The sequence below is a fragment of the Chlamydotis macqueenii genome, chromosome 1, assembly GCF_036417535.1.
Source record: "Chlamydotis macqueenii isolate bChlMac1 chromosome 1, bChlMac1.mat, whole genome shotgun sequence".
NCBI lineage: Eukaryota > Metazoa > Chordata > Aves > Otidiformes > Otididae > Chlamydotis > Chlamydotis macqueenii.
Window position 1 is genome coordinate 24,567,538 of NC_141556.1, and position 24,743 is coordinate 24,592,280.

Sequence of the window (24,743 nt, forward strand, 5' to 3'; positions counted from 1 at the left end):
CGGACACCCTTGCTGCAGTGTTTTGACAGGAGAAAACTGCAGGAGGGTTACCGAAGGAAGATTGTCAGATAGTTTTTTGGCGTAATTGTTCAGAACTCCATATACTTTTAGTTTGGATAGTATAGTGTTTCCTAGATATTGATGTCTTTTTTCAGGAAAGAGTTTAATTGATTTTACCTGTTTTGACAACAGTGCCTCTGAAGGTCAAACAATATTAGAAAAAAACAATACCAAAACTTTTCTTTTTTTTTTTTTCCTCATCTGCTTTGGGGATATTAATTTAGTCAAATTAATAGGAATTACAAAACTCTTGGTGTGTGGGAATCTGCTGTATATGACTGTGAAGATACAAGTAATATTAGAGAAGGGACAAGCATCTGAAAGACTTGGATGATCTAAACACTGGTATCAGACATTAGTTCTCTGAGGCAAATCTGTCATTATTTGACTTTAAAATGCCTGTTGAGCTAATCTGCAGCTGAGCAGTTACTAATTGGCCTGTGACATAAGAGCAGAGGGATAACCTTGAACTAATGGAAGGACTTCAGTGTTGTTTGCTTGAGCCAGTAACCCTGTGAATGGGAAATACTGCACTGAAAATCAGGTGTGTGGCAACAGCAGCCCATGACCAGATTCTAGAATATATATATATATTTTTTTTTTTCTTTAAGTCTCTTTTAGCCTTCTGTCTAGAAATAGGTTTTCTTTCTGACTACTCTCAGAAATGGACGGGCTGCGGATTTATACTCATAAAATTTATGTGTTCGTGAAGCTGGCTTAGAGGGAATTGTTGATTTTTGCTAGGTGTGTTCCTCTTGGAAGAATTGTAATGTACTGTTCTTATGTTTATACAAGATTTCTGGGTGGAGGAGAAAAATACTTGGCTTTAAACCAGATGGCTCATGGAGAGTGTGAATTTATTCTTTAACATGTGACTCTGGGACTTCATTGTATATAAGCAACATAGTCGTTGATAATTTTTTTTTTTTTTTAGATTCTTTTATAGCATTTGTTCATAAGAGCAATGTGGTGTGGCTAAATATACCTGAAAGTCCTGTGTCTGGTTGCTAGAGGTTAGGAATTTAGGCTGGCTAGGCATTATTTCCGTAACTCTGAAAGTTAGCAGAAATGAAGATCAAATACTGGGAAAAAATTCCTTTGTTGAAAGGTGAGGTGATGTTTACAGAAGGCTCACAGAATCTTGGTTTCTTTTCCTTATTTTTCTGTTGTTTGATACTGTTTATGATTAAATAATTAATGAAATACTGTTATGAAAACTCCAGTTTTTGGCTTACATAGACTATATTTTCTAAAGAGAGGCATTGGTCGTTAAGTGTGGGTTTTCTGCAAGTTGTGGATTATTGTGGATGTGAGCATGCTGCTGTCTGGTCATGAAACAGGTCTTTTTTTTTTTTTTTTCTAATTGTTTGCTTCTTCGGTGTTGATTGTCTGCCTGTTCCTGTTTTTAGGGCTTCAGAAACACTGTTTTGAAGGAAGAAGTAATCTCTCATGATGAGTTTGCCTTCCATTTTTTTTTTCTCCTGCTGGATCGAGTGGTCCTAGAAAAGATACTTCTCCCTAAAATCTTCTGTCTGTGGAGAAGTGGCTACCACAATACTGCTGTTTTAGCTTTGGTAGTAGGTATTAATCTGTCCAGTTCTTAAGTTTATAAAGTCAGATTTTAGGAGATGATACCGCTTACTCTACCTATGCTAATTTATTCTCTTGAAAAACAGAATTTCATTCTTTGTATGATTTGTTTGCTTTGTGCTTTCTCAAGAGTATTAGTCTTACTTCAGTCATTCTCCTGAGAGAAAATCCTTTCAAGGTAGCCTGCTGCCTCTGAAACCTTTTATAATAACTTCGTGCTACGGCTCCTATTGCTTCACAACATGCTTTTGTATGTTTGCCTTTAAAATAAGAACAGAAGCTCTACCTCCTCTTTGCAGTTTCTAAAAGCAAACTTTCTTGGGATATGGGCTTTTGAAAATTAAACTTGCGAGTTTCAAGTTTTATTTCAAAGTCAGACACAATGCCTTTATGAGGATGCTTTGCTTCCCTGCAAGCTTTGACTTCTTACACATCAGAGGAGATACCTTGGGGAATCAGTGTTTCATTCAAAGAAACAGACGTGTGGACTACAATGAGATCTACTGTCAGGAAAGATCACGATGAGGTGGAATTTCTATATTTCAGTAATGTTAGAGCAGAATTTTCATTAGAAACGTCCTTGTTTCTAATAATTTTTCATTTGTTGTTTTCAGCTGGTTAGCTTTTAAAGCCAGATTGGATTAACAAGGAATTTTGAAATGTTATGAGAAAGACATCTGTAAAAGTGAATTATTTAATGAATGTAGCTGAAAGGTGTACATGAAGTAACTAAAAAAGATGAAAACTAAAATACAAAGTTAAGTAATGTGTGGCATTTAGAGAACAGAAGCGTAGTCTGCAAGACCCAAAAGATGACGGAATATACCTCCAACATTTTAGTAGTCAGTAGCCATGTTGTCTTGCTGTAGATGATTCTTTCCATGACCAGTTCTGGTCTATTGTCTTTGTGCTGCTGTGGAGCTTGCAATCCCTTTTTTTCCTCTTCTCTGGGAACTGTGTTCACTTGTATCACCCATGGGACGCTCTAATGGGTATGCACCATTCTGCATTTCTGAATTTCTGGGCAGAAAAGCTTTAGAAAGTTTTTTGTATTGAGTTCTTAACTTACTTATTCCTGTGTTCATAGAAGACTGTCTTCTATTGCAGAATCTAAATGAAGCTGAGGTCATGTAGCTTTTGTAATTTAAATTAGAAAGCTTTTTTTTGTTGTTGTCTTTTTTTTTTTTGAAAAATTCCTGTATGTTTCTCTCTTTACTGCATACCACTATTGTTGCAAGTTGGTCAGCTTGATGAGCTTGTTTTGGAGCTGCAGTATAAAATGTTTTTCTTTAAAAAAGAACAGAAAAGTCAGAACTTAAATGCCTACATTTGCAAAGTCTTAGGCCATATTCATAGGTCTTCATCTGGCTTTTTCTTTAAAAATTGAAACAGAACTCTAACATTAGTCACAGATCTTTGGGGGGAAAAATAATTTTGTTTAATAATTTCTTTTAAATTGCCTTGACTATGGGGAAGAGTAGTTTTGGCACTAGCTTTAATATTTCTTCCTATTTGTTTTTTTGGGAGCCTTTTGTTAGTTTCTGTTTAGCTGGAATAGAGACTGCAGAAGTTAAAGCGCTGACCCTGCCAGAGCATGCCTGGTGCTCTGGGATCGGAGCTGCCTCCCGTTTCTTAGATGTGAAATCAGACTTCGCCTATGGGGGACTGAATTATAGCTCTGTTGGCTTGACCTCAGGCTTGCAGCAATGGTCTGCCTTCAGCACAGCGATGCAATTACTTAGAGGAGACTCTTAGAAAGTGGGAGCAAGCACACCATGGGCATAATGTAGCTGTTCTATTGATTTCTCTCTTCGTTTGCTGCAAATCTTGTGTTCAAGTGTAACATCCTTCTAAGATCTGGCACTCAAGGATTCATAAGAGCTCTTCCATCAGTGTTGCTACTTGTCTCTCAAGGGTAGAGATGCTTTCGATGTGCTGCCTAGTAGTCTGCTGTGCAAACTCTTTACTATTCAAGAGTTCACTTAGGTGAGGGATGGAAAAGAATAAGCTGTTTCAGAGGGATAAACAAAAGTATTGTGGAGATGTAGTCTTTCAAATAATTACTACTTGTAATACGGTGTTCTTCAGCAGTTCAGATGGTGTAGAAAGCTTAAATGTGACTTAAAGCACAAGAACAAATTGGCACCATAGTAGATAAATTTATATTAATTGGAGTTCAGGCTCCCTAAGACCTGAATGACAGAGAAGCTTTATGAAGGGTTGTAGCTAAGAGGATGACATTGCTAGCAAACATGGGCATAGTCCTACGACTGAAGTCTCCTAACTGTATTAGAAGTTGGGAAGAGTGTGGCTGGTGGGCTGAGCTGTGCTCTTGGGAAACCTGGTATGCAATTTTTGGAGTCTTCACTCTGCCTGGAATAGTGTGGAGCTGAGAGGCTGGAAATTTGGGTGCAGGAGGAGACTTGTATGGGCCATGGGACAGAAGGGGAAAACTTGTATTTAGGTAGCTGTTCAAAAGCCAGAAACCTTGTTGCAAGTGTCTTGCAGAGAATCAGTGAATCTCTTTGTTCCGTATGCGTTCTTTTTCATACCGCCTTGACCTCTCTTTCCTTTGAATGACTACAGGACAAAATAACTGACTTTTTGAAACCACAGTAAGCTCCTTTAAAAAAAAAAGATATTAAGAAGCTGAAACTTTTTGGTGTTGCAGTCTTTTCATGTGGATAGTATAGCCATTGTGTTGTCAGAAAGGCATTTTTTGTTCAGTCACTTAATTTACTGTGTGGTGGGTTGTTTTTTTTCCTAAGTAGTTCTTTATCTGTAGAGGACTCCATGTAAAAAAAAGAAAAAATTCAAGGGGATGAGAAAGATGCTGTTTTTCAAAAATACATAAACGAGCATAGCTGCTCAAAGACCAGTTGTAAATAATGGTTAGTATATAATGTCACTCAGACTGATGAATAACCGAGTTACTTGAAAACTCAGAGGTCACCTACCAAACATCCTTGGTCAATACATTTCCATGGAGTCTGAAAGCACTAGAGGAGGAATGGAAGCCAAAGAAAATGGAAGTAAAAACTTGCATTTGATGTATCATCAAAAGCCTCACATAATTCACAGAATAGATTTAATTTATATTTTTGCACTAATCATAAAATTTATTTGAATTATTAGAGGCCATCAAGGGTGGATGCCCCATCCCTGGAAACGTTCAAGGCCAGGTTGGATGAGGCTCTGAGCAACCTGATCTGGTTGAAGATGTCCCTGCTCCTTACAGGGGTGTTGGACTAGAAGACCTTTGAAAGTCCCTTCCAACCCTAACCATTCTGTGATTCTATGATTTTTCAATGCAGTAACATTTCCCATTGTGTTTACTGAATTGACCGATTTATAATAAACAGTTTAAGATTTTTGTAAAGTAACTGTGGTAATGTGCTGGGAAAGATGTGATATTAATTAGTGCAGAACTACAGATAGCGAAGGGAGACATTTCAAGCCTGCTACAGGTTTGCATTCATTATAAATGATCCTTGATTTTGTTTCCTTCAGAGCATTGGTATTTCCCTGTGTCCTGGTTCAGTGCAGCTGCAGTGGCTATTTCCAAATGATAACCTGTTATCCTGATAGTTTGTAGGTTTTTTCTTTATTCTGGGAAGTGGTGAAGGACTCTTAACGATGTGTAGGTGTGGATTTGGTTCCCCTCATTACCCTGCTGGGGAAATTTTTTTACATTTTTTTAATTTTTTTTTTTACTAGATCACTGCTTCCAGGCTGGACCTTGAGGTTGGCTGCCCATCAAACCCTGCAGTTCCCCTCACCACCCTGGTGCATCCACGCTGCTGGAGCCGTCTGTGCAGCGTCCCGCTGGGAGCGTGATGTGATGTGACTTGCGCTGCAGCCACCTGGCAGCAGAAGGCACCGGTGTGGGAAGCCGCATGCAGCAGCCAAGCTGCGGTGCTGTAAGGCTGCCCTGGCATGTGCCAGGCCTCTCTTTCTGCTCCTGGCAGTGCCTGGCAGGCAGCCCTCTGCCATCCTGCCTGGTCATTCCCCATTACAGGGGACATAACAGCAATAAGAGCACTGTGCAAAACATCATCACTGCCCATGTGGCTGGGGAGGAGCAATTTGCTGCCAGTGGTCATGTGCTGGGTTTTGGCTTTCGTTTAGCCATGGTGGACAGCCTTTTCCTCCTGCTACTGCTTGCTGCTTTTCCTGCACGCGTTGAAGCATATGCCGTAGTGCAGGCATCACACAGACAGCAGCCCTCCTTATTTCAGCAGATTGACTTGTTGGGGTTTTTGAACCCAGTTCTTGCTCATTGTTCAGAATAATTTTGCTTTCCTGCTAAGAATCATGTTGTAATGGACCTCTCCTGCCAGTCTTGTCTCCTTGCATTATCCTTTTTCAACTTCCCTGTGCTACCTTCAAGGTCCTGTCTCAGCCTCGTTGCACAACCCGGCCCAGCTTTAGTTTCCTGTTTGCCCCAGTTGTCATCTCCCAACCTTTCACCATCCTCCCACTCTCTTTCCTTTCTTCATTCATCAGGTCACTTTCTATTTTACCATTTTTGAGTACCTAGTGTCAAGGATAGCCTGAGCAGAGGAGGCTGGTCTCATTGATTTGAGAGAAGAGGGGGAAAAACTGGCAGAGGCAGCATTGCTGTTTGGAGTTTTCCCTTATAACTTGTGTTAGCTTGTTAGCTGCGTCAGAGGGCTGGCCAGTATCGTGGCTTTTTGGCTGCAGAGGGTCTGGCTTCTGAAGGTTTTTCAGGGTACACAGTTGCAAAAGACTTCACTGAGTAGACAGAAACAAGAGTTTCATAGCTGTGCTGGGCTGATCTTGGCCAGCTGCTAAACACCCACCCAGCTGTGCTCTCACTTCCCGCTGCTTAATATGACAGGGGGAGAAAACAAGATGGAAAAGCTCGTGTGTCGAGATAGACAGGGAGATCACTTACCAATTGCTGTCACAGGCAAAACAGACTTGACTTCAGGAGAATTAATTTAATTTATTGTCAATCAGAATCAGATTGTGAGAAATAGGGATGAAAACTAAAATGCCTTCCACCCCCATCCCACCTCATCTTTTTCCCAGGCTCATTATCACTCCTTCTTTCCCAACTTATCTACCTCTTCCCCTCACCCCAGGTGGCACAGTGGGAGGGGGAATGGGAGGCTGTGGTCATAGAATCATAGAATGATTTGGGTTGGAAGGGACCTTGAAAGGTCATCTAGTCCAGCCTCCCTGCAAGGAGCGAGGACATCTCCAACCAGATCAGGTTGCTCAGAGCCCCGTCCAACCTGGCCTTGAATTTTTCCAGGGATGGGGGCATCCACCACCTCTGTGGGCAACCTGTGCTACTGTTCCACCACCCTCATTATAAAAATTTTTTTTTTCTTATGTCCAGTCTGAATCTGCTTCCTTCTATTTTGAAACCATTATCCCTCATCCTATTACAACAGCTCCTGCTGAAGGGTTTCTCCCTGCCTCTCCTCACAGAGGCTGCCCTGCAGCCCCTGCCGCCGGCGCCTGGACACCTGCACCCAGCACAACAGCTTGTCTAAAATCAGAGGTTGTTTTTATGTAGATGGCAAAATACCTTTTCTGGACACAGGGACCATTCTTTCGTCATGCTCTGGAATCCTCTTTCAGCGTACAGAGGTGTTACAGCGTTTTGGAGAAACGCATCTGCAGCGGTAGCAATGGGCTTTGCCTAGGTCGCCCCTCTGGGCGTTGTGGAATTGGCTTGATTGAGAGGAGGGGGATCACTTCAGGCAAATATATATGATGTTGTAGCCTAAAATTTGTTTGAAATTTTTGCCATGTGATCCAGTTAAGAGGATCAGCTATATAGCAAAACAGCTATATAAGCCTGTTTAATCATGTGTAAGAACAGCCAGATTTATTAAGTGAACTGTCCGTTTGCACAAGACAGTGGTTGCTTATTTATCTGTGCGATTTGTTCTTCTCTATACCTTTGGGATATTTTCTGGTAGAATAATAATCTTAATTACTTTCTTCTGATAACGTTTAAATTCATCTTCCTTCCCCTTTTCTTATTTGAAAAGATGTAATTAACTTCTTGTTTGTTTTTTTAGGTCTAGGTTGACTGGATATTATGCTCTTTTTATTCATCTGCCACAGCAGCCAGAGAAGGGGTAGCGTTCAATCAAAAACTGCATGGTCCTTTGTCATATTGCTTCTTTTTTTTAAAATTGTTTAAAACAAAACAATTGATATAAATAATGCAGGAGGAAAAAACAGTAGGCTTTACAGAGATTGAATTTTTGTTCTCTCTACCAATAAAAGCTTGGGAGGGAGGGGAAGCTTTTCTGATAAATATAGTCACTTAAACCCCCTTAATAAATGTTATTGCTTCACAGTGATTATTACTGTTTTTTTGTGATTCGTCTTTAATATTAAAAAGAGAGAGGGAACAGGAGTTGAACTTGGCCTTCTTATGCACGAGGCTAGACCTTCAGAGGTGCAAAGCAGGCACTGCTCCATTTTCAGCCAGAGGCATTGGTGGGTTTTTTCTCTTGCAGTATCTGTGCCACAAGTATTTATAACCAAACTGGATGTAATTTTGAGGCTGGAACATCAGAGCTGGTTTAGGAGGCTATTTATTTTCTTATTTTCTTTCACTCGAGTTTTGTCTGTTACTTGAAGGAGACAAAGAAAACATGAACATAAAGGTTTCTGTTCATTGTGGCTTTGATCAGTTCCAAGAGGGGAAATGAGAGCTGTGTTGCAGCACCCTGTCTCTAAAGGTCACCCTGTACCGTTATTGGCGATCAGAGATTGACGTTTATTCCTCCTAGCTTTGAATGTGTAAGGGAAGGAAGAACAAGAGATGAAACCTTTTTGCAAAAGCTGAGCATTTTGGTGCTTTATTGCACAATGGAAATTCTTGCTTTTTCTGTTCTTTCCTCTCCCTCTTGACGCACGTGAGGGAGTTCTTAGTTTTGGGCTGGCATTGAGACCAAGTAGGCAAGTAAAGCTGGTGTGGAGAAGACTGGCTGTTGGGGCCATAGCAGGTTGGGGAGAGCTCAGCCCTTGAGATGTGGGAACTGAGGAAGGATGGAGCTCCTGCCAGTGCCTGGAGAGCTAACCTCAGCGTTTCTTGTGGAAGGACGCAGGCAACATGAAGTCCTACATCCTATCCCTGTTGTGGGGTACATTAGCAACTAAGTTGTATTTCTGGATTTCAAGACACTATTTTATTGTTCAGAATAGCAGAGAAAGCCAGCTGGGTGTATCCCATAGTCTGATATACAAGCATACAGAAAAGTTTGCCTGTGAACTTGATTCTGTTCACATTTACATGCATTCTTGTACTTTCCTGCAGAAAGGAGGAATTAAATTCCTTTGATTAAAATTTTGCTGTAAACTCAGTTTTACTGTTTCTTAATAACTCACTCTTTAGCACTGAGCGATCTTGTTCTGAAACAATAGAAATCCTAAGAATTATTTTAACTTCCATCATACTGTTGAGTCCTACAAATGCCAAAATGTTTTGGCAAGTTAAACTGTAGTTCCTATGTGTATGTGTCTAATGGAGGGGACTTCAAAACTTGTGTGTGATTTAGAAGAAGAGGGCTTAATGGTTTCCAGCAATAACCACTGCTAGGGAATGTTTAATAGTCAAAGTTTTCAGGCTTTAACTGTGGTAGTGTAATGCATAGATGCATGATCTGAGTTTACATTGTTCCTCTTACTGGAGAAGTCACCTTGACCTTTCTAGTGTAGGTAATCACTTGAAATATGAAAGAAGGGGAAAAAATTCTCTATGAGAAGACTAAGTCTGTAAAACTTCTTCCAGAAGAATCAGGAAGCTTAAGAAATGTAATTAGAAATTAGTAAACTACAGCTAAAAACTGAGCAGCATCCAAATACGTATAGTAGTGCAACTTGACGTTAAATTGAAACTGTTGATGAATTTTAACCAAAAAATGTTTAAAATTATATTTGTCTTTCTAAATCAGGAGTTGAATCATATTCCCATTATTGCTTAATAATGCACATGATACCACAGATTCTTTTTTAGATGCAGTGATTTCACCTGGACCTTTCCGTAAGTGTAAGAGAAAATTCTTTTTTAGGATTTGCGCAAGATTTTGTTTGACAGTTACAGTATGGACATTTTTACTGGCTTCTTTAGTTGAAATATCTTTACATTTCTGACAGTTTGTGAGCTAGAGCATTATTTCTATGTATTAATTACATTTACTTTTAAAATAACGGATTTATCTTGTTTTATTTTTTCATTTTTAAGTTTTAGTAGCTACAGCAGGGATGAGGGAATTGGATCCTGTGTGGCAGAAGAAGTGGAATTCATCTTACCAAGCGGAGGTGTCTGTTTGAGCGTGTACTGCAGGTCACTTTCTGTCATCAGCAGAGGAAGAACAGGCATTTCTGGGCTGCAGTTTGCCTCATCTGTATATATCTGCACGAGGATGAGCAGATTGTGCTATGCCTGTTTGTTTCCACTGACTGGAAGGAGCCGAAGCTGTGTTCAGCTGTGCACATAAATATATATTCAAAGACATCTCAGTTAATTAGATGAATTATGCCTGTGATATTGGCTGTATATTTTTGCTTGGGCATTTGAAGGAGAGAAGAAGAGCATTACAGCATGCACTGTCACTATTGTGTTAAGTTTTATGTAACCGGCTTTCTAAACAGCAGTCATGACGTGTGAGAAGGCCTAGGTTTTCAGAGTTGTTTGGACTTCTTATTGTAGAAGCTTAGTCCATATTTGCTGAAAAAAACCCAGTATCTTACTAATAATGATTTTCATGCTCCTTGTTTGTCATACAGTGTTTTTGCAAATGCATTTGCTCTGGTGTGGTTTTTTTTTTTTCTATAATGCTTGAAGAAGCATTTAAAATCCTTCTGCAATCTAAAAAAGCCTAGTAATATATTTAAAGACTCTAATTGAAGAACTTGTTACCATCTCCTTTTCCTGTTAATGACTCTTATTTTGCATTACTTGAGTGGATCAGGGGCTTTGTACTTCTGAATTCAAATGAGTTCCTTCACTTGTCCAGTCTGGCCTCAAGATTTTATATTTTTTTCCTCCTACCTTTCTAGCTCAAATTAAAAGACAGAGCCTAGAAAATTCCTAGGATGTAGGTTGTCTATTTGAATCCCTGAAAGTTGTCCCAAAACTTTATAAACTTAGAAATCTGAGTCTTGACATAACATATGCTGCTCAATCTGTGGAGGGAAATTGTCACTGGGAAGGCTTTGAGCTACAAGAGTATGGACTTCTGGCACAAGATTTTATTGGCAGACAAGTTGCTGTGTAATTAACTGATGAGATGGAATCACAAGTTCTTGTCAGGAAATGAACTACTACATCATTCAGAATTAAGTAAGATCTGTTTGTTTAAAAACCAAGTAAATTGTCACCTGCTTCTTAAAACTTATGAGGGTTTTTTTTTTTTTGTGATTCTCTTTAGGAAATGGATTTTCTTAAAAATTGTGAATATTTGGCTTATCTTCAGTAATTTGCATTTAAATGCAAACTATGACTTTCGTCTTTTATGCAAGTAGAATATAAAGAAGTACTGATAAAGACATAATTAGCTAGCACTTTCCTTTAACATAATGGTTTGAGGCTTTATACTACTAAGATATGGGAGAGGGAATGAAAGAAAATTGATAGTGTTGTGCTGTTCCTTCCATACACTCTTTGTCCATAATGCATCCATTGTGTACCCTTAAGTTCAAACGAGAAATCTTTTCTACTGGCACACAGGAGTTTTAAGGGATAATTGATGTTCATGCTTCCTAGTCTATAAAAGAGAGAGCAGTGGTCTATGAGACTGTGAATATATATGCATATAGAAGGTATCGTTTAAGGAAGATAACATTTAGCAAATTGCTATTTTTCCCCTTCCTCTACTCCCTATGCTTTTCTGTTATGTTAACTCTCAGATTGGAACTGAATGGCCACCTCAAGCGCATTTTGCATGAGTAAGCAAAGGAGGGGGCGAAATTACTTGTATTCCCTTGAATGCACTTGTGGAGTCACCCCAACAATGTGAATGGTTTTGACGTGTGTAGTATAAATGTATATGAATGAATGAGATGATAGCAAAGAGTGTAGCTCCGAAGACTTCAAATACTGTACTATCTGTGGAAAATCAGAATAAATGGCGGGAAGGGGAGGGGATGAGGAGGAATGCCAAAAGCCACTTTCCAAAGGTCCTGCGCTACCAACTTCTATGGTCTTACCACAAAAAATACACTCCTAACATGCACTACAGGAGCTCTGTTATGAAGTCTGTCGTTTTGGGAGAGACTTGAGACAAAAGCAATCCTACAAGTAAGTGTAAGAGGAGAAGATAACCACATACTGTCCTCTATCCTTGGGGAATCTTCTGTAAGCCAGGAGATCATGAATTTCTCTGTTGCATGTGTGAATGCTTTTGGTACTTTCAGTAGTGTGAGTAGAAATAGACTTGAATCCTAGGGACCTTCTTTGCTGAAAGTTGCACTGGTAGTAAGAATAAGATTATTTGCTTTTGAAATACAGACATGATACAGAGGGGGGTTTTGGAGAGAGTTTGGTTGGATTTTGTTTTGGTATTTTAGGGTTGGGGTTTTTTTTTGGTTTTTTTTTTTTTTTTGGAAGATAGCAATGCCTTGGAAGGTCTTAATCTGTTGTGGTGGTAAGCGTTTATAGGGTAGTATGTATTTAGAGAGTAATTAAAGTATTTGATAAAGAGCCTTTTCTTCTGGTCTAAACAGTCCAGATTTATATTTTCATAAAACATTTGTAAAACTATTTGTGCTCCAAGGTAGTTAAAAGTCATGTAAACACTAATATAAGTATTAGCTAGTTTCAGGTAGTAGAATTTAGTTCCCTAATAGTAAATGGAAAACTATAACTAAATTAAGAAGCACTCTATAGGTTATAAAAGAAGAAGAAATGAGTTTTGGAACTGTCTTCACTCTGATAGCTCTTTGATCATAGTCTTTCAATCCAAGAAACTGAGAAATAAGAAAAAAACATACATTTACTACCTTACAATATCTTCTGGTTCTTCCCCCCCAGAAGATTCTTAACTTCCCTTTTTAATTTCTGGTCATACTAAACATAGACTTGCTTGAAAATCTTTGAATGTCTAGTCAAAGCAAACCGCAGAAAAAGAAATAAATGTTATTTTATCTACTCTGCTCAAAACAGCCCAGCTTGTTCAAAGACTGTAACTGTATTTCTGGGATTATAGACACTTTCAGACCTGTTCAAGATTCTGTGTCTTATTATGTTGTGGGATGGAGCTGTTAGTTGCCCACTTTACAGCTGAAAGCTGTAGGCTTACATGTGGCTTCATCCTGAGTTCTGAATAGAATTTAGCTCTGTAACTTACAGTGGTCATTGAACATAGGAAGTGTGGAGGCTTCTCCTCCTCACCTTTCTGCACATCAGATAAAAAATGGTAGCAGGCTCAGAATTTATGATTCACATTTGGATTTCATAGTCACTAGTGAATCTTAGCTAGAGATGACAAACAACTTTGGCTCTTGCAGTAGTTCGCTCACACGTTTTGCCTGCTAACAGTTCTTTCGCAGAGCTTTTTTTTTTTTTATTAATTAGCTTCTATCTAAATTAGGACAATATTTCCCTCCTTTTTTATTTTTTAAGATCCTGAAGAATTGGTGAAAACTGGATTTTATTTTTTTTATTTTAGGTTTTGCATATTTAAATATGATACAAGTAGGATTTATCACCTTTTAAAAGAAGAATAGAACATTATAATCATTTTCCTGTCCTAAGCAGTTAGTTTTCTCAAGCTCACTGGGTCTTTTCTCGGCTGGTGGTTTTGAGCACTTTCTGTTCTATGGAATATTTAGATGTTTTCTGCTTTTTGGATAGGACTTGGCTAAACTTTAACATTGTATTTGATAATACACAAATTGTTGCTAATTGGCATAACTTTAAAAATGTGCCATTCATCATTCTAATTTTATTTTTTTCTTTTGCTATATGTTGTCTTTTAGACAGAAAATGCTGCACTGCATTGCCTCTAAACTGAATTCATTCAGGGAAGCCCTGTCTGTGTTAGTGAGCCTGTGTGTTTTAGAACATTTAGCTGTTGTGTTCTTGCAGGGGAGAATGCCTGTTCTCTTCCACAGATGACTCTAATGGGATATTTTATAATTGGATGTGCTGCCTGCCATCTTTAGACCACACTCTGTTCTTGGAGCCATGTGTAAACATCTCTTACCCTGAAAATTCTGCTGCTGTCACAAAGTTAGTGGTTTCCTGGTGGAGCATATGTTGCACATATGGGCTTCTCTACATGCTGCTTCCCCTCTAGTCATTCCTATCAACTGTGTTGTGGATCTGAGAGTTTTAAGCTCCAGCACTGGATGACCTACATAAGGCTGAAAAGTAGACTACTTTTTTTTTTTTTTTTAGCTACTATAGTTATTTTAGAGCAACTGTTGAAAATGTTTAGGAGAAGTTGTATTTAGGAGTAAATATGTCGCACTTGCTTTGTGCAAAATGCTCACATTATGTGCTTTTGGTGAATTATATTTATTTGTTTAGACCAGGGAGGTGTGCTTTGTGGTCTGGGCAGCTGACAGAAGGGCATGGAAGAGCAGCTGGTGTGCCAAGTGCCTCTGTGAGGGACTAAGGATGGTCTTATATCAGCACTCCCCTCCTGCATTCGACTTGCGTACAAGCTTCATGCTGCATAGTGAGATGGAGAGAAGCTGGAGCGTACACACGTAAGAATAGCCAGGCTGGCAGCCGCCCCAGAGCCTGGTGGCTGGCAGGGTGTCTGTCACCAGTGCTGACCGGAGGAAGGGAGATGAGCCAGGGCACGGAGTGAAGTGTGAGCTGAGCTGGATGCTGAATCCACTCTGAACACCAGAAGGACAGGAAACAGGGAAAATGAGTGGATGGCAAGGATGTTACGTGGGAAAACCATCAGCTGGGATTGATGAGAAGGGAGTGATAGAAGAGGACTGTTAGCAGGGGGGAACAACAAAGAGGTTTCTTCAACAACAACAAGGCATAAATTAAATGAATAACTGCCTAAGCAGTTTGTATTACCAGGCTCTGAGGTAATTCACCAATATAATAAAATCAATGACATGCTGCAGTTCCTGTGGCCAAAATTTCTTGGGCAAAACAAACTAATAAAACACAGCACCGAAGGGCCATCTGCTAACGCAAGACACTATATTAAAACCTGTACTATTACGGCCATGTGTGTATATATATAAAATAGGGTCCTACAATTCTTTAAAAAGGAAAAAAAAGTAATACTATTTGTATCTAGTGAAAAAGCTATTAAAATGCAATCATTCTAGTGGTATTTTGCAATTCCCCTTGTTGATGTACGTATTAGTGGTTTTGTGGGATGTTTTTAAGTGAGAGAATTCAACCCTCTTTGCGAGAGACAGAAATCGTTAACGTAAAGAACTCCTGACAAAAGACTTGGCACCAGCCTCTGCTGTCACCATGACGTTCAGAATGTGCTAACTTTTAATCTGTGTTGGCAATGTAGGGGGAAAGAAGCCGTTCTCTGAGAGTTCACTCTCCATATCTCTGCAAAAAAAAAGTGCTTGTAGATGAAAAAAGATGACACTGATCAGAAAAATAGTCATTTTTTGGGGTCTAGGCCTCTTTGACTCAACTGATTCAAATAGTGCATGGTTCTTTACAACTTCCTTCTGCAGTTGTAAGACAGTTACACACCTGTGTGCATTACTTCTGCTTTCTGTCTTGCTAAAGTTTGACTGGTTTTGTCAAACTGATAGTAATTTATAATTAATCTCAAATAAACTTTAGCTACTACAGAGGCCTTTTATTCTGGTAGTGGTTGCGCTGTTACTCGCTGGCCTTTGTGCTGTGAACAGGGGAATAACCCGAAGATTTTTGTCACTCGCTCGGTGGAGTCTGGATTTTCACCGGTTCTTAACTGTGACCTGTTCCCACTGTATCCTGGAGCTGGATGATCAGTTATTCAGTTCAGTCTGTTGAAGTGAAGGAAAAGCATTTGACTTTTTTTTCTCTGTGTGTTGCTTATACCTCTCCTCAGAAATTAGGCAGCCTCTTATCTGTAAGCTGCCTTCTAGAGGGAGGGTGCTTTTGTAAAGAAGCCCTGTCCAGGACAAGAGAGCAATAAGACCCTATTAAGACTGATTTCTCCGTCTCTAGAAATGTCTCTTCAGTGGCTAAGGAGTCTGAATTATTCCCAGGAGCTGTGCTATCTTGATCAGCATCCTAAATTGCTGGAGGATGTCTCTCTTAGCTTAGCAGTATTTTAGGATCTTGCATAGTAATACTACTCTGCAGTAGGGATAAAATGAGGGGTAGAACCTGGAGTAGAGGCTAGACCTTTTAAGCAGTGTCTTAGGAAGATGGGAGAAGATTTTAAATTTTGGCTTCAGTGGAGCTTTCCTGTAAATAAAACTGGGAATTACTTCTGCTAATTTAAACACTAAGGCTTGAAAGCTATGAAGCTGTTTTTTGGTTTCTTCAGTATGTTTCATATATTTTCCTCCCCAGGGAAATAGAAACAGCAAAACCCTCAACCTTGTCAATTAAAAAAAAAAAAAATTAAATCCTGGTCTGTGTCCCCAAATGGAACACGGCCAAGTGACCCATACTTATATCATTCATGTTTGTTACTTGAAGGATGCACTACCTGTTCTGTGGGTACACCTTCTGGTTTTAGCTCTCAATTTTAGCATCTTTTAAGGCACAGCTAGTTGTTTTACATCTTTCACCTGAATTTACATTCTGTACAATTGCTATACCTTTCTTGCAGCCTTTTGCTTTGCCGTATCTCTGCCCTAAGTGCTTCTATGAAATCTTAGAAGGAAAGTGTAAACTGACATGTCCCAAAGAAACTGCGAGAGTTACCTTTTCTTGCATTCCCTGAGGTAGTCATATTAGGGGAATTTACAATTTTATTATGATTGCTGGTATATGTTGGATTTTTAGGGATTTTTGAAAGTTTATATTGGCTTTCAATAGCTGATGAACTCCCAAATGTAACCATTTCATATGTTTTAAGTATGAGATTAAACATTTTTTCATCATTTTCTATAGGATAGTCTTTCTTTTGGGAGGACAAGGGTGGAAGAAAAGGAGGAAGAAAAAGTATATTTTCTTAAGCATTTTCCAGTTTTAATGAATCAGATTAGATTAGCTGATTTGTCACAGTTTTTTACTACGTAAGGAAGAAGGGGATGGGGAGCAGGACCAGTTTATGACAGTCTGTAAAAACAAGCAATTCTGTGTTTGTTTACCATGTTATACAGTAAAGACTATGAGAGCACCAACCTACCGCATAGCACGATTCCAATGCATTTGACAAATTAGGACAACGGAAAGACAGTGTCTTAAGACACACCAGAGAAGGTAAATACTGGATCGATTTGATTATTTCAGGAAGATTTTTAAATATTAGTCTAAGATTACTGACTAGACAGACAAAATTTTGTTTATTTTGATAACAGAAGTAATTTATCCTGTTTTTTTTCTAAACCTTTCTTGTAACAATTCATCAACATGGGGCTTAAAAGTGAGAGATTTCTAAATTATCCTAGATAACTATATCCCTGTTAATGCTTTAGACAATTTGATTTATCTTTGAAGTTAGCTTTGTTCTGGTCCTGGGGTTACACCAAATGACTTCCAGGCATTCCTGCCAATCTGAATTTCTCTGTGATTATATTGGAACAACGGATGGTTACATGATTAGATTCAGTTGATACTTCAAATTAAAAGTTCCAGGGCTGCAAACATGATTGATCACATGTGTGATTGCAGATGAGGCAATTTTCTGAATTCTGTTTGGAACTCACGTTTCATGTAGGTTTGGAAAGGACAATTTGACTACTCTGAAATAATGGCAATTTTTTTTCTAGTTGTTAATAGTATTTACTGCTGTCTTAGAATCTTCAATGTGAACTCTAAACCAAGTTTCTAAGATTCAGAATGTGTCACTTGAATTGATTTCTTGTCCTCTTTGGGCAGCTAGGATGTAGGGAGTTCATTAACTAGTTGTTCTGCTTCTTTCCACACTAGTGTGTATCCTTTATAGTCAATGTGCTCGACCGAACTTATCAACCGTTATCCTTGCCTTTCATTAATTAGAATACTAATGATCTTATTTCCCCCCCCTGATTTTCTGCTAAGAAATTTGTGAAGCAGTCTTGCACAACAGATTTAGTAGAAGTATTTTGGTTAATAAGACAGATCTGAAAATACTTTGTTCAACTGCTTGGTTCCGTTCTTTTCCACAGCTGCTTGTTTATTTAAACTTTCTCTTGAGATTCAGCTTCATGTGTGTAAATGAGATCACCGTATTGCAGAAAAGAATGAAGTAATTTGTTTGGATTTCCATCAGTTATTTAACTGCCTGTTTTTACAGCAACAAATGGTATACAATGAGCATCCTTAACCTCATCCTCACTGAGGTAATCGGATTTTGGGACTGAACAACCCATTGCTTCTGTCCCGACAAATGCTTTATTTGTGGAACTAGAGTTGTGTCAGTTGATTGAAGTTTTCCTGACTTAATTAAAATATTTGCTACTTTTATAAAACTTTACTGAGCTTTTGATCAAACAACTTAATTGCACAGTCAACAGCTGAATTCGTCATTAGGGCACTGGGGTGCCTTAGGATGGGAGCTGTCTTCTAGATAGACACCTGACATGCAGGGAAGGCAAATATACATATGTCTGTGTGTATGCTTTTTATTAACATGAATTTTATGTGAGAAAGATATTTTATGATTGTTTTTGTGATGTTAGTGCAACAGTAGCATGTATAGATATAATGGATAAAAGTTAAGGTGGTTACTTGGATTCTGTTAATAAAAACATATTCCATAATCACTCAATTTTAAACCTCAGAACATTAATTCCTGTCCTTGAGAACACAAACCGCCTGCAAATGTCTGGTACTACAGAAAGAGAGATGGGCTAACGGTGCTGCTGTTAATGTAGTGACTGTCCTTGGTCCTCTGCATAGTCAAGCATCTTGATGCACACATGATTTTTTAGTTTCTACATGGGAAGCCACGAGACTTTCAAATGTATATAGCCACTGAATCCAAACAAAGCTTCAGGGCAAACACAAAATAAATCTGAAGTCTAAGGGCTTTGATTTAACTGCAAGGGTTTGCTGCAAATAACATTGAGATTCAGAGCTTCTATGAGGTATTGCATGCATCTTTTCTAAAATGACAGACTGTTAGGCAGTGAAAATTACAGATCAGTACCAGCTTCTTCTTTCCTGATTTACAGGAGTAGCAAATATTTTAAAATACTGAAATGAGAGAAAACTGCATTGGCTGTGTTATTTTATGCAAAGAGCTAAAATTAATTAATAGTGAAATCCTGACAGTTTGCAAGCTAGCTAATGGGCATCAGTTCTTTCCCCCAAACTGCGAGTGTTTAGAATAGATAGGTGTAATGTAGCTTTATTGGAGAGAGTTTTGGCCAAAAAATGGAAAAAGATTCAATCACTTTATCTAGGGAAGTGTTTCTGTTTTTCTTTCTGTTTATCTTTTTCTCAATGAAGAATATCAGATGCTGAAGAGAAAAACAGGAGAGCAGGGGTAAAAAAAAAAAACAAACAGAAACAACACACCAAGCTAAAACCCAGTGTACACAGCTTTCAAATAATCACATCTCTTTCTGTCTTCTCTCTTCAAGTCAAAGTTTAGCAAGCCCTTGAACTTTGAGATTTATTTTCCTCATTGGTATTCAGATTGTTGCTTTTGGGTTGATGTTGGTGTGGAAGTGGTGGTAACTCGTTAGCTCTCAGCTGGGGAGTGGCTGTAGTGCCTTGCTAATACTTCTGAGTTTCACCTTTCCTCTTTTCTGTAACTTTGTTATGAATTGGGGATTTTGTACTCACTCAGTTGCTGAGATCAGAGGACCTTTCAGAAGCAAATATTCCTGCCTTTGCCACTTATTTTCTCTCTAGCAAGGTAGCAGGAGCCAGTACTGCCAGCTGGTGGTCTTCTGGATACAATGCCATCCCACTGATGAGGCATAAATATCTAAGGCTGTGTTTTAAAGCGTCAAAACATACCATTTTGTGTGAGGGCTTTTCCTGCTCTCCATACTGCAGTCTCCCTCTTACTGCTTGCTTATCTTTGTTCCTCTGTTGAAATTACTGTCCTGTATGCTGGGTGGGCTTGTGTGAGTGAAACCATTTCTTCTTTCTCCTCTTTCAAGGGTGGATTCCACCAGTGTTCTAATAGTTGGCATCTACTGTTCTGTAGTCATGGATGCTGGAAAGCCTCGTTTGAGATGGATTTGGCCTTTAAACTCAGGAAGAAAATCAGTGGGAGTGTGGTGGAACATACGAAAGACAAGTAACATAAGGCTGAAGTCTGATAGGGACTGGAAGAGGTAGGAAGGATCATTTTAAGGTGAAAAGTCCTAAATGGAACTAGAAGATTCTAATGAGTACTGGATCAGAAAGATCCAGTTGCTCTGTAAGAAGCTTGTCTGCTTTCCTGTTGTATTCAGCCTCTGGGTTAAAACTCACTTGGACTATTAACTGTCAAGAACTCATTGTCCTTCTTCCCATATTTTCATGCAGAGCAAGTGGAGAAGGTGATAAGGAATTACATATTGATGAACAATAAAAAATCCGAATTGGTGTATAGAGAGTCTTGGCAGATGTTTCTTACCATAGTTGACATAAGCCAACTGTGCTGCAGATGTATAACTAAATGTAATTTATAGTTTTGAACATACTCTGTTTCTCTGGTCACGATGATAAACTTCAGATGTGTATACACAATACCAACTAACCCATTCTCTGTTGTTAACAAAAGAGTCCACATGAAGATTTTTAGGCAAACTGATGCTCAAAAATACGGGGAGAAAATATATTAACCTGTTTATCTACTCAACAGAAGCAGAACATGAAACTTAAGTTCTTAAAATATAAGTCATAATTTAACACTTTTTGCCATCCTGTCTAGTGGTGGAGAAACCTTGTGTAAGGTTGAGTCTTCAGACCTGAGTCATTAGGGAGTCTTCCCTTTAATTCTTTTGCAGTTTGAGTGTAACTCATCTTCAATAAAATAAACAGGAATGTTATAGAGTCAAGTCACTGAAACCTGAAGACTCCACAGTTAGCAATCCAAGTAAGTCATACTTCTGAATAGTTAGAAGTAGTTAGTCTTCCACAGTTAATTTCCTCATGCATACGGTACAGGCTGTGATCTGACAGTCAAGACATCACTGCTAAAATATTAATGAAGTATGGCTGGTTTTTTTCTGTTGAGGGAAAAAAAATCACTGCTGTATGGTAGAATTGGATTAGGAACTCTTAGAAACACAGTTAAGACATTTCCAGAGCTGTCTTGTTCTGCCGTGGACCATGCAATAACTGGTGCTTGCAAACACACTTTGGTATTTGCTCCCCAGTGAGTTTGATCTGACTCTGGTAGAAACAGGAGAGTCATCGTGTTTTGTGCTTCTTCTTCTCTGGGTAATGTTGTAGGAATAGCTAACTGGGTTTCAGTGCCTTAATCATACTTTTTGCTTTTAATCTTAAATTTGAATTTCAGCATCATCAACTCTGAATTTCAGCTATTTGTAAGGCATAGTTCTGGAGGATGACTGCAATCTGTTAGCTAAAAACCTTGAGCTGGCACCCGTAATTCCAACGTAGTGTGACTCTTCCTAGTTTTGAAAATCTTGCTTAACTGCTTTGCATAGAGAAACACTGTATCAGAAATTCAGTTTCTGGTACAGGCAGGAGAGATGAGATTGTAGAATCAAAGTATGCACTTTTAATGGCCTAGCACAGGATCTCCTGTCTGTGGTACCTTGAATGTGACATGCATGTCACAAGTTGCAACAGAGGAAACTCCAGATGGATATCAGGAAAAAACCTTCTGGTAGTGAATGTGGTTAAACACTGGAACAGGTTGCTCAGAGATTTTGCAGAATCTGCATCCCTGGAGGTGTGCAGGTCCCTGGACTGGCCGAGGCCCTGAGCACTGCACTACTTGTAATACAGCAACTTCGATTACTGACCTTGCTTTGCATAAGAGTTTGGACCAGGTGACCTCTGCAGGTCCCACCCGTCCTAAATTTTTCCGATTTTTGTGCCTGAGCAATACACAAATGGTGTGTACTTGCACAGTATGCTTGATGCTTCCAAGAAATTTTGGATTGATTTATTCAGGCATATGCATACCAACTGTATGATGTATTCAGGCATGGACAGGAAAACAGATGTGTCTCAAAAGCGTGGGACATGCTGAGCTTTGGCAACATTGCCCAAAAATAAGCAACTGTTAGGAAAATCCCAGACAGAAGTACGCTTAGGTATACCAGTTAGGAAAGGATGGGGCAGACTTATTTTGTGACATGATCTAGAACCATGAACTGAATGTGACTGTCAAAACAGAAGAAAGCTGGACTGTGGCAACACGACATGGCAGTGCACTGGAACTTACGGGCTCTTATCACAGCTGAAGTTGCAGAGGTTGCCACTGGTACTGTAAATGGTGTTGGAAATAATCCTGTACCATGGGAAGTACTCATGGTGACGGAGTTGACTTTTGATGATGTCTAAATACCCTCCCTGGTTCATCTCTCTAGTGTATTAATCAGTTAAGTGCAGTTGTTAAAATTCAACCTAGTTACTATCTATTTCCTTGAAATATAGCCTATTTGCTTGACTTCAGGTGATTGTAACCATGTGGGAAACTACCTATTTTTTTAAGGTTCTTTTTAAAAATCTTCTTAAAAAATAAAGACTTGAGCAAAAGCTATACCTCTGGAAGAGCTGAGTTAGATCATTAATGTGTTTATTTATGATTCTTAGAAAGCTTACTACAGTTTCAAAGTAGTAATTGAAACATAACCTTTGGGGCATTATATGTAAAGAGGTTGAATTATTACTTCATGCACTTCCAGAACACTGGAACAGGTTGCCCAGAGAGGTGGTGGAGGCCCCATCTCTGGAAACGTTCAAGGCTGAGGATGAGGCTCTGAGCAACCTGATCTAGTCAGGGATGTCCCTGCTTCTTGCAGGGGGGTTGGACTAGATGACCTTTGAAGGTCCCTTCCAACCCTAACCATTCTATGATTCTATGATTCTATGAATTGTTGCTCAGCCTCAGTTATGCAGTCTTCATCCAGATCATTGTAGTAAGGCCTTGAAGGATTGATTTTTTGCTTAATAGCTTAGCGTATTGGAGGCAAAACTTGTTCCAGTGTTTAGTTTAACCAGTAGCTTTAGCTGTTGATAGTCAACTAGGCAATTTTGGTGTATCTGTGCTTGCTTGCTTTTTTTTTTTTTTTTGTCATCTCTCTCTTATTTCTAATATTTTAGCTAGACAGCAAATGGTTGACATTGTTATTTCATTCCTTTTTTTTCCCTCTTTGTTTAGGAAATCTTTACTCCTTGTGAGGGTGGAAAAATTGGGAAGAATTGTAGAAGATGAAGGCAATACAATGCATAGGGAAAACCCTTTTCAGTTTATTATGTGCATATTGCAAAATTTGTGATCAAATATTTAGACTTTAGGAATAGAGAAGGGTGATGGCTTTTTAATTTTCTCCTTTGTGGTATCTAGAGTAAGGTATTTTGATAGAACTGATTTTGAAAAGGGGCATCCTAGAGGTAGAGGATGTAACTCCTGTTAGGCTGTGTGTTTCCCATATCACCTGGAACAACTCCACTGACTGACAGGAGAAAAAAAAAAACCCAACAAACTAACCCCCACCCATAATCCTAAACTTTACAGATTTTCTGGTCTCCAGGGGTTTTGAGACTTTTAACTAGATGAAAACCAAAAATGTAATTTTTAATTTAAACTTAAAACTTTTTTTTTTCTGGTATCAATAGTAGTGGCCATGTATCTTCCAAGAGCTGTATGATGTGTAGTTTCGTTCTTCTCATCCTAGATTACTTGGATACCTAATTTTTATATATGTTAGGATGGTAGCAATTTAAGGGAGTGAAATGACTCTTGGAACCGTAGCTGGTAATATGTTAATCAAAGACATTATACTGCAAATACTTGCCAGCATAGAAGTAAAGGTAAATTGAGAAGAGCTTGCTGGTTCCATTTCTACACTTCATAAATTTGGGAATGAATTTCAGCAGGACGATGTGAAAGTGTTCCCAGTAGATTTTTAATGAGCGTTCAAGAGTAACTCAAGTAAGTAGGAAGGTGCATCTCCGCTCACTTATCTGCAGCCCGTGTTACTCTGAGGGCTATTCTCTGATTACTGCTATACCCAGTTCGGGTTTTTCTTAAAGGTCTTTCCTCCCTCTTTTCTTCCTTTTTGTGCTTGTCTATGAAAATCCGGCACAGGACATTGTCCCTCCGTGCTTGGATCATGTTGAGCTTTGTTCTGGCCAGCTTCAATGCCAGAAACCCAGGTGAATCTGATACTTTGGATTTCTTTTCTGCTATTTACTCACAACTAACCAATTTCATTTGTGTATGTCTTCCCTCCCCACCTCTATTTCTTAACATTATAAAGCTGTTTTTTTCCAGTGTAAGCAGAAACTCAGCATAATATGTGATTAAGAGCGTTACTGTCTTTTCTTGTGTTAGGATGTCTGTAGTTAAGGGATTTCATCAAGTGTTAAAGCTGGTTGGCTTAGACTCTGTCCTCTCCTTCATACCCTCAGACCAAGTTTTAAAACCAGTTGTTATTTCACAGTTGTTTACTGTGCATGTAGAAACCAAGCAGTTTAGTAACCAAGCAGTTACCAAACTGTATTTGTAATACTATTTTTCTAGACTATATTACCTCAATTGCTGTTTTCTAAATAAATGATCATTGAATTCTCATAATATTTCTTACCACTAGATTTCGTGTAACTGTGTGCTGCTTTTTCTTGTCTATTTTCCATTAGCTAGCTCCTAGTCAGAAATGTAAGACTTCTACAATATTTATTTAATCTTGATCTGACTCATTTTTTTTCCTCTGTACTGAGTTTGACAAATGCACATCATATCCCGAAATACTGTGTCAATCCAGTTCCCTTTTAAACCTTAATGAACAATCTGTGACAAGCTAATTATGGATATTTATAACAGTTCTAGACTTCGTAATATATTTATATGAAAAAGTTATTAGATGCTATACTGTCC

General features: G+C 38.7%; 1 protein-coding gene across 5 annotated transcripts in view; it reads left to right on the forward strand.

Moving 5' to 3' along the window:
• The window catches only part of CADPS2 (calcium dependent secretion activator 2), a 317,678-nt gene that overhangs the window by 24,149 nt on the left and 268,786 nt on the right, over window positions 1-24,743 (forward strand). The window lies entirely within an intron of this gene.